The sequence below is a fragment of the Tachyglossus aculeatus genome, chromosome 18, assembly GCF_015852505.1.
Source record: "Tachyglossus aculeatus isolate mTacAcu1 chromosome 18, mTacAcu1.pri, whole genome shotgun sequence".
Classification (NCBI taxonomy): domain Eukaryota; kingdom Metazoa; phylum Chordata; class Mammalia; order Monotremata; family Tachyglossidae; genus Tachyglossus; species Tachyglossus aculeatus.
This window is the reverse complement of record NC_052083.1, coordinates 7,229,702-7,240,444: the sequence shown is the minus strand read 5'-3', so window position 1 is coordinate 7,240,444 and position 10,743 is coordinate 7,229,702. Positions and strand designations below refer to the sequence as shown.

Genomic DNA, 10,743 nt, shown 5'->3' with positions numbered 1-10,743 from the left:
CAACTCTGTTATATTGTATGCTCCCAAGTGCTTAGTACGGTGTTTTGCACACAGTAAGCACTCAATAAATATGATTGACTGACTCAGGTGCAGGATTTTTCTCTGGCCCAACTGGAGAGAGAAAGGCGGCCACTACCCATGAGAAGAAACTACCCTTGAGAAGCAGCATGGCTTAGTGGATACAGCCCGGACCCAGGAGTCAGAAGAACCTGGGTTCTAATCCCAGGTCTGCCCCAGGTCAGCTGTGGGACCTTGGGCAAGTCACTTAACTTCTCTGGGCCTCAGTTTCCTCATCTGTAAAATGAGTTTTAGACTGTGAGCCCATTTTAGACTGTGAGCCCACTGTTGGGTAGGGACTGTCTCTATATGTTGCCAATTTGTACTTCCCAAGCGCTTAGTACAGTGCTCTGCACACAGTAAGCGCTCAATAAATATGAATGATGATGATGATGATGATGATGAGTATGAAAACTATATGGGACATGGACTGTGTCCGACCTGAGTAGCTTGTAACTAACCCAGTGCTCAGTACAATGCCTGGCACATAGTAAGCGCTTAACAAATACCATTAAAAGAAAAGGTAAGCACTTAGCAAATAGAGCACAGGCCTGGGGGTCAGAAGGTCATAGGTTTTCATCCTGTCTCCTCCACTTGTCTGCTCAGTGACCTTGGGAAAGTCACTTCACTTCTCAGTGACTCAGTTACCTCATCTGTCAAATGGGGATTGGGACTGCGAGCCCCACATGGGACAGGGACTGTATCGAACTCAATTTGCTGGCATCTACCATAGCGCTCAGTACAGCGCCTGGAGCACGGAAAGCGCTTAATGCCATCAATATTATTCTTATTAAATACAATTGCCCAATCGATCGATTGATTTCAACCCAACCCCAGTCCCGGCTGGGGGCATCCAGACCCCGCCCTGGTCTCCCCGAGATCCACCTCCAGTGTACCGTGGTGTTGCACCTGCTCGCTCTGCTTGGGGAAACCACATGCTTCTTAATGCGTTTTTAATTTACTCGTTTGAAGAAATAGGATGAGATTCCAGCTCGCACAGGGTAGCTGAAAGCTGTGTTTCAAAAAGCTGTGAAGCTAATGGACCGTGGACAAGGTTTGTTGCACCATCCACTGCCTGGCTAATTAATAGCTGCTTCAGGGCAGAAGGTCTGGAGGAAAACAAATTACATCTTTCTAATCCTTTTTATTTTGAATGTGAGCCCCATGTGGGACAGGGACTGTGTCCGACCTGATTAGCTTGTATCTACCCCATAGTAAGTGCTTAAGAAGTAATAATAGTAATTCTAATACTTGCTAAGTGCTTACTATGTGCCAAGCACTTTTCCAAGCACTGGGTTAGATACACGATCAACAGGTTGGACACAGGAAGCAGCATGGCTCAGTAGAAAGAGCATGGGCTTTGGAGTCAAAGTTCATGGATTCGAATCTTGGCTCCACCAATTGTCAGCTGTGTGACTTTGGGCAAGTCACTTAACTTCTCTGTGCTTCAGTTACCTCATCTGTAAAATGGGGATTAAGATTGTGAGCCCCCCGTGGGGCAATCTGATCACCTTGTAACACCCCCCAGTGCTTAGAACAGTGCTTTGCACATAGTAAGTGCTTAATAAATACAACAATACTAATTATAATTATAATTAAATATGATTATAAGTAAATAAAAATTATAAGTAAAGATGATCGAATTATTATTAATCATATTTACTGAGCAATTACTGTGTGCAGAGCACTGTACTAAGTGCTTTGGAAAGTACAACAAAAAGCAGACACATTCCCTGCCCAGAATGAGCTTACAGTCTAGTTCATATTCTAAGTAGGAGGGAGTAGAATTTGATCTTTGTTTTATAGATGGGGTAACTGAGGCACAGAGAAGTTGAGACATGCACAAGGCCACACAGCAGACACGTAGCAGAGTTGGGATTAGAACCCAAGTCTTTCTGACTCCGAGGCCCATGCTCATTCCATTAGGCAACACTGCTTCTCAATTATTGTCATTACGAATATTACCTTGATTTGGGGATCATTTTTAGCCATCGTTGGATCCCATCACTCTGCTGATCCATTCTCTTACAGACCAAGAGGGTGGGGGCTCAATCCTGTGGCCCTGGGGAGAAGACAGTAGGGCCCTTCCCACTGGGGCATTTGAAGCACGTAAAAATGTGCCCCCAAATTCCTGACTGGATCGCCAAAGGTTGCTTTCACACTCTTTTCTTTTTCCAGCATAAATTATAATTCCCAGTTTCTTTGCAGGATGAAATTTATAAAACCACCTCTCCCATTCACCAATAAATCCTAAACCAAGCTGATTCCTACCATTTGCTGTTTCTTATTTCCAATTAGCATGATCTGGAAGAAGCTCCAATCCCACCACTGCCGTGATTATCTTTATCGGAGACTCTAATGCTAAGTCAGCACAGAAATAGAAAATGTATGATTTCCATATCCAGATGCCCTTATGGGGAGCTTGACAACAGCTCAATCTTATTTTAATCCACCCAGCAAATCTCTGTACATGTGTTCTCAGCTAAATGCGCATTCTTTAATTTTCTGGGGAAGAAAAAAATAATCCATCCAGGCAAAATAATCTTTGAGAAGATTTTCACAGTGTGGAGGACCTAATATTTGCACAGGAAACAGAGCCGGATTCTGTCTTACCTGACTGTGTAACAAATACTAAGGAGATTATTGCTGTCTGGAGCCTTGGAGATGTTGAGTGTCTGAAAGGAGGGTTTGGAGGGGTGGTTTGGAACTCCTTAAGGACTGGACAGTGGCCACCCACCCAAGCCACATTGGGACTCTCCAGTTGGATGGGAAGCAAGAAAGAGCCTGGAAGAAAGCAGGCCAGAGAACTCCTGCTGATCCTAATGGAAATAATAATAATAATAATGGCATTTACTAAGCGCTTACTATGTACAAAGCACTGTTCTAAGCGCTGGGGAGGTTACAAGGTGATCAGGTTGTCCCACGGGGGGCTCACAGTCTTAATCCCCATTTTACAGATGAAGTAACTGAGGCACAGAGAAGTTAAGTGACTTGCCCAAAGTCAAACAGCTGATAATTGGCAGATCAGGGATTTGAACCCATGACCTCTGACTCCAAAGCCCGTGCTCCTTTCCACTGAGCTACGCTGCTTCTGTGAGTCAGAAGGACCTGGGTTCTAATCCCGGCTCTGCCACTTGTCTGTTCTGTGACCTTGGGCATGTCACTTTACTTCTCTGGGATGCATTTACCTCATCTGTAAAATGGAGATTAAGACCGTGAACCCCATGTGGGACAGGGGCTGCATCCAACCTAATAATCATGAATCTACCCTATTGCTTACAACAGTGCTTGGCACAAAGAGCTTAACAAATACCATTATTATTATTATTGTTGTTATTAATCAATCAATGGTATTTATGAGATACTGGGTGCAGAGCACTGAACTGAAGAGGCCTTCCCAGACTGAGCCCCCTTTTTCCTCTCCTCCTCCCCATCCCCCCAGCCCTACCTCCTTCCCCTCCCCACAGAACCTGTATATATGTTTGTACAGATTTATTACTCTATTTTACTTGTACATATTTACTGTTCTATTTATTTTGTTAATGATGTGCATCTAGTTTAATTCTATTTGTTCTGACAACTTGACACCTGTCCACGTGTTTTGTTTTGTTGTCTATCTCCCCCTTCTAGACTGTGAGCCCGTTGTTGGGGAGGAACCGTCTCTATATATTGCCAACCTGTACTTCCCAAGCGCCTAGTACAGTGCTCTGCACAGTTGCCAACTTGTACTTCCCAAGCGCTTAGTACAGTGCTCTGCACACAGTAAGCGCTCAATAAATACAATTGATGATGGTGATGACAGTAAGTGCTCAATAAATATGATAATGAATGAATGAATGAACGAACTTTTTGGGAGAATGTAGCACAATAGAGTTGAGCACGGGCCCGGGAATCAGAAGGACCCGTGTTCTAATCCCAACACAGCCGCTTGTCTGTGATGTGACCTTGGGCAAGTCACTTCACTTCTCTGTGCCTCAGTTGCCTCATCTGAAAATGGGGATTAAGATGATGAACTCCATGAGGGACATGGACTGTGTCCAACCTCATTAGCTTCTATCTACCCCAGCTCTTAGTTCAGTGTTTGACACATAGTAAGTGCTTAACAGGTACCTTAAAAAAACCCCAACTCATTAAGAAAGGCTGCGGGGAAGGGGTTGGGGAAAGAGACAGTCAAATGGTGTCCAACTGAACCTGGGGTTTGGGCTTGATGTCAGCCAGTTTAGGCCTGTTCTGTGACTCAGAATCCTCAATGGACTTTGACTGATCCCCCCCAGTGCAAGTCTTGTCTGCTCTGAACTGCCTTTGGATCCCCAGTAGCCATGACCCCAAGTGGGGTATCCCTTCTCCCACCGAAGGCGGCCCCAGTCTCCGGGATTGACAAGCCCGTCCTACTCGACTCCACCGCCGCAGGTTAAAATCATCAGCTCCGTTTACCCTCAACAGATTGGAAGGAATGACGGAAAACTAAATTGACTCCACAGTGGGGAGAGACAGGAGTGTAAAGAGAAGCTTAAAGTGGATCAGAGCATCACTCTTGTTATTACTGAAGAGTGAAATTGGCTCATGAAGAAAAAAAAACAGGATAGTTATAAATCTGGATATTGATGTACTAGTGCCATGGCGTTTGGAGGTAAGGGTGCTGCCGGGGATGTGATTAGTCTGGCAGCCTATGAGGAGAGGGAGATGAGGGGTGGGGGGCTTAGGAGAGTTCACCTGAGGGTTGAGAAGGTGGGTTGGCATTGCCATGGAGACCACCATCCCAAGAAAAATGAAGGAGCAGTTTTCGGTCCAGAGGACCGCTAACGCGAGAGGCCGAGGTGGAGTTTGTTGCCACAGGAAGACATGTGGGTCAAAATTCCTAGGGGGCTCCAGACAGAGTGGACCGGTTCATGGTTGAGCAGTGCCCAGAGGGTGACCAGAGGGCAAGTCAAGGGTGCTAGGTGGCTCCACCCTCTCTGTTGGGCAGGTGAAGAGAAGGTGACCTTTGGTTGGTTCCACCCAGGATCCTAGTGCCCCGAGCAGCATTCCAGGACCTTCTCCATGCTTCTGGAGGGCTGTCTGTTGGGGGGTGTTTGAGATAGAAGCTCCCCAGGCCTCTTTGATCCAAGATAGACCAAGGGGGAAGACACCGTTATTCAAATTCTCCAGACCACCTCTGCAGCAGCAGGGCAAGAAGCAGCATGACCCAGTGGAAAAAGCATAGGATTGGGAGTCAGGAAGAAGCTCGCCGTCTTAATCCTCATTCTACAGATGGGATAAGTGAGGCACAGAGAAGTGAAGTGACTTGCTCAGACAAGTGGCGGAGCCGGGATTAGAACTCAAGTTCTCTGACTCTCAGTCCCATGCTTTCACTAGGTCATTCTGTTTTTTTAAAAATACTAATAATACTGGCAGTTATTAAGCACTTACTATGTGCAAAGCACTGTTCTAAGAGCTGGGGAGGTTACAAGGTGATCAGGTTGTCCCACGTGAGGCTCACAGTCTTAACCCCCATTTTACAGATGAGGTAACTGAGGCACAGAGAAGTTAAGTGACTTGCCCAAAGTCACACAGCTGACAAGTGGCGGAGCCGGGATTTGAACCCATGAACTCTGACTCCAAAGCCCGGGCTTTTTCCAGTGAACCACACTGCTTTTCCAAATGGTGTCTGGTAAGTCTCTCAGGGTCACACCTGGAGAGTTTCCAGTTCTCTACCTGTCTCAACTACAAGAGGGAGAATCAAGCAGAGGCCTACCCATTCCATTCCTAGCTTGGGCAGTGGCTAGCGAGTGGAAGGCAATCTGCTACAAGTCAAAACTCACCTGTCCTGGGCAGCAGCGGCATGGGAGAGAGAGTCGAGGGCGGAGACTCAAGTTAACTGCGCGGAAGGAGGCAATGATAAACCGCTTCCGTATTTTTACCAAGAAAACTCTATGGCTACATTACCAGAACGATTGCAGACGGAGGTGGGGCGTTCTGGAAGAGATAAGTCTATGATGAGGCTGTGGGTCAGACACGACTGGGCAGCATAAGACAACAACAACCTGTTAAGCACTTATCAAGTGCCAAGCACTATCCTGAGTGCTGCGGTAGATAGAAGAAAACTAAGTTGGACACAGCCCATGTCCCACGTACGGTTCACAGTCTTAATCCCCATTTTCCAGATGATGTTTCCAGTACTCTAGAATGAGAGGGAGACTCTAGAATGAGACCAGAGAAATAAAGTACCTTGCCCGAGGTCACACAGTAGACAACTGGCAGAGTCAGAATTAGAATCCGGGTCTTTCTTACTCCGAGGCCCAAGCTCTATCCACTAGGCCAAGCTGCTTCTCTGGGTGTTCCAAGTTCTTGGCAATCTAATAATAATAATAATGATGGCATTTATTAAGTGCTTACTATGTGCAAAGCACTGTTCTAAGCACTGGAGCACTGCTTTTAGTTTTGGAGCACTGTTCTAAGTGCTGGGGTGTAGTGTACCTAGCATTACTGGAGGCCATGAACTGGCTTCTGGGACGAGTCACCGAGCGGCTGAGCTGAGAGGGAGAGAGTGTTCCTCAGTAAAATGGTACTCTCCCTGCATGGAACAAACTACGAGAGAAGGGATGCTCTGAAAAGAAAAATGGGGTGAAGTATCCACAGTATCTCATGAGACCTCACTCCATGGTGGTGACTGGAATAGCAAGATTACTAAAATGCTTTGGTATCATTTAGGCTGGAATCCAAACTTGCCTTGTGGTCTTTAATTATAATTCTGCAAGATATAGTGTGGACAAATAATACCTTTTGCAATTCCCCCACACTGTTGTTGGGTTATTACTCAATCCCAAAAGCCTGAAATATTTGTGCTAGAAGATTGAGTGGACCTTACCTGTCAGAAATCTCTTTCAGCCATAAGCATTTTGGGAACCCTTTTGGTATTTTGGCCATCGTGTTGTGTTTCAGGATGTGATACCGCAATTTTATCTTCCACCCGAAGATGTGGGGGAATTGGATATTCCATACCAGTAAAATGCAGGCCGTTTCTTCTTCTATCCGTCGTGCCCACCCATGGGCCACGTTTGCTGAGATCAGAACCCCTGTCGATCAACAGTGAGGGAAGTCTTATTGCCTGCTTTCTGGATCTGTCAGAACAGGGAAGAAGCCAAAAGTCTTCTCAGGAAGGCCCACGTTGGGGCCGGGAGTTCAGCTGACCAAGGATCCAACGGGTGTCGGATCCTGGGCCGGGCCAAGTGAGTGGAAGTTGTGAGACATGGAAGGTCAGAGAATTCTCACATGCAACTTCTCATTCATTCAATTGTATTTATTGAGTGCTTACTGTGTGCAGAGCACTGTACTAAGTGCTTGGGAAGTACAAGTTGGCGACATATAGAGACGGTCCCTACCCAACAACGGGCTCACAGTCTAGAAGTTCACGAAGAACTTTGCCAGTTACCTACATTTCACATGTCCATCTGCCCTCCCAAACTATGTGGTCCTGGAATTCATCCGGCCCTCTCTGCCCCCGGCTCTGCCCCTGGCCTTGTCAGCCTGGATCCGGGTGAGGTCTTGTCAGCTGGCGTGAGGGGATCGTAGCCAGGACAGACCATATAAAGCCTCCCTGAAGGACAGTTGTAATAATAACAATGATGATGGTATTTGTTAAGCGCTTATTATGTGCCAAGCACTGTTAGTAGCAATAGTATTTATTAATCACTTATCAATCAACAACTGGTATTTATTAAGTGCTTACTGAGTGCAGAGCACTGTACTAGAAGCAGCGTGGCTCAGTGGAAAGAGCACGGGCTTTGGAGTCAGAGGTCACGGGTTCAGACTCCGGCTCCGCCACCTGTCAGCTGTGTGACTTTGGGCAAGTCACTTAACTTCTCTGTGCCTCAGTTACCTCATCTGTAAAATGGGGATTAAGACTGTGAGCCCCACGTGGAACAACCTGATCACCTTGTAACCTCCCCAGCGCTTAGAACAGTGCTTTGCACATAGTAAGCACTTAATAAATGCCATTATTATTACTAAGTGCTTGGGAGAGTACAACCCAACAGAGTTGGTAGACTCAGTTTCTCCTGACCAGGGGTTTCCAAGGGATGCAGTTTACATCTTACAGAGAATGGGGTACTACTACTAATATTATTTTAGGATAGGTTCACTGTAATGTTGCCTGTATGGAGAGTACTGTATTAAACTTTTCGGAGAAAACAACCAAAGCTAGAGAATGGGCCCATCTCCTCGAGGAGGGAGAATGATAATAATAATAATAATGGTATTTGATGAGCACTTAAACTATGTGCAGAGCACTGTTCTAAGCGCTGGGATAAGTACAGGGTAATCAGGTTGGACACAGTCTCTGCCCCACATGGGGCTCACAGTCTTAATCCACATTTTACAGGGGAGGTAACAGGCAAAGTCACACAGCAGACATGGGACATGGGTTGGAACCCACATCCTCTGACTCCCAAGCCCGTGCTCTTTCCACTTGGTCACGGAGAACCGATGGGGCCATCCCCTTAAACAGGAACATTCTCTCCCTCCTTCCTCGCCTCCCTTCTCTCGCCTCACGAGAAACCATCTGGGAAAAAAAAATCCGCTCAGAATCACATCCTTGGAAGCCTTAGTTCAAGTGGCCAACGATCGGCAAATGTCTGATTGCAGCTCCGTAGTGCTTCTCCGTCCCCTGGCTAGGCAGAGAACCAGAATCAGGTAGACAAAATGGAGAGGCTCTGGGTGATTTGGGGCCAGGGGACTTGGAGAGAGGGGAAGAGAAAGGAAATTGAACAAGTCAGCAATCCTAACTCCTTCACCTACTCTTCGTCCAGAGCTGCGTCATTGGGTTTTGTTTTTTCCAAAGTCCTTATTCCAGGCTCCCGGGATCCATCCCTAATTTAATTTCTCTGACATTCCTGCTGGTTCCGCACTCTCAATACCCAGGCCCTGAAAATTGCATTTTTTAGCACTTGTCCCCAAAGAAATTAGAACTAGGGACATTCTCTTCTCCGCCATTTCCACACCGCTTGATCTGAAAGCTAATTTTCCTTCCCTATCAAAGCAAACAGTGCCTCAACATAGGATTGCTAGTTGAATTGAGTAGGGGTGAAGTTTTTTTAAAAAAAGAAACAGGATTCTAAGGTCCTGACTGGTCCACTGATGAAGGATCATGCGGATGTTGAGATTGAAGGGTTTCATAAGGTTCACACAATGATTCAGCTGCCAGATATGACACCCGAAAGCAGAAATACCGTGTCCCGATCCCTCCATGGGCAACACTGTGTTAATTATGGGTCAGCAAATGAGCTCCTTGCTTAGTGTCTCTCTGCCCCAAGGCAAGTCTCTCTCCTCAACACTCAGACTGAATCCATGTTGGAGGGGAGAATTCCAGGCTAATGGCTCCTAGGTCCTAGAGAAAGAGCCTCATTAAGCAGTCCACTGACAACTGTTTGGTTTCCCTTCTCCCCTAGCCACAAGTCAGGACTGTGCCCCATACAGTTGGCAGGCAGAACAGTCTGGGCCCACCTTGGCAAGAGGAGAGCAACCCCTTCCTGGATTTAGGGGAGGGTGGTGGATGGGGGTGAGGAGAACAGGGTGATTATAGCCATTTTTGTCTACGAGTGAGTTAGGCCAACCACAGGTGAAGGGGGTAGCCAGTTGCCAAAGCATTCTGAACAAAAGGCCTCTGACTCCATATGAGGATTTTTGGGAAAGCTCTCTCGTTCTGTGGATGTGTGGTGGCCAGTCAATCAATCGATCAGTGGTATTTATTGAGTGCTTACTGTGTGCAGAGCACTGAACTAAGCACTTGAGAGAGGACAATAGAACAGAGTCGCTAGACATTTTCCAGGTCCACGATGAGTTTACAATTCTTTCAATCATATTTATTGAGTGCTTACTGTGTGCAGAGCACTGTACTAAGCGCTTGGGAAGTACAAGTTGGCAACATATAGAGACGGTCCCTACCCAACAGCGGGCTCACAGTCTAGAATCCAGAGGGGGAGGCAGATATTAATATAAATAAATGAGGGGTGTAGAGCCCCTCAGTGGTAAGTCTCTCTTTAGTCCCTTTCTTTTTTATGGTATTGTTGTGCTCCTATTATGTGCCAGACACTGTTCTAAGCACTGGGGTATATACAAGATATTCAGGTTGGACACAGTCCCTGTCCCACATGGGGCTCACAGTTGTAATCCTTATTTTACAGGGGAGGTAACTGAGGCATAGAGAAATGAAGTGATTTGTGCAAGGTCACACAGCAGAGTCGGGGTTAGGACCCAGGTCCTTTAACTCCTAACTCCCAGGCTCCGGGTCTATCAACCAGGCCACACTGCTTCTATTGACTCCAGGGGGCTGGGAACTGTCTTTGCAGGAAATCCACAGGCTGAGAGACCCCCTCTCATAGCTGGGAGGGGCTGCCCTGCCCCTCCAACCCCCGCCAGCTTGTATTCCATAGCTGATTGTCTGCAGGAACTCCATCTGATGGTGTGGACAGCTTGGGACACCTGGAGCTCTCCCATTTCTCCTGGAGTGTTCAGGGAACAAACAAGCTTCCCGGGAAATGATTAGCTGGCCCGCCTTGCTGGGAAGGGATTTATTTTGGAGTAAGGAATAATCCCTTGATGAATTGCTAAGCAATGCGCTAGAGAATTTGGAAGGTATGACGTATGTGAGGAGGTAGGAGCAAGGGTGAAGGCGCATGTTGATTTGAGGATGGTTTGAGGCTCTTAGAC

The 10,743-nt window shown here is 46.8% G+C and overlaps 1 non-coding gene across 1 annotated transcript; it reads left to right on the top strand.

The window, feature by feature from the left end:
• Positions 1-5,710: 5,710 nt before the first annotated feature.
• LOC119940465 lies at positions 5,711-5,848 on the top strand. Its single transcript, XR_005454942.1, has one exon. It is a non-coding gene; the product is annotated as a small nucleolar RNA SNORA7 (small nucleolar RNA).
• The last annotated feature ends 4,895 nt before the right edge of the window (positions 5,849-10,743 follow it).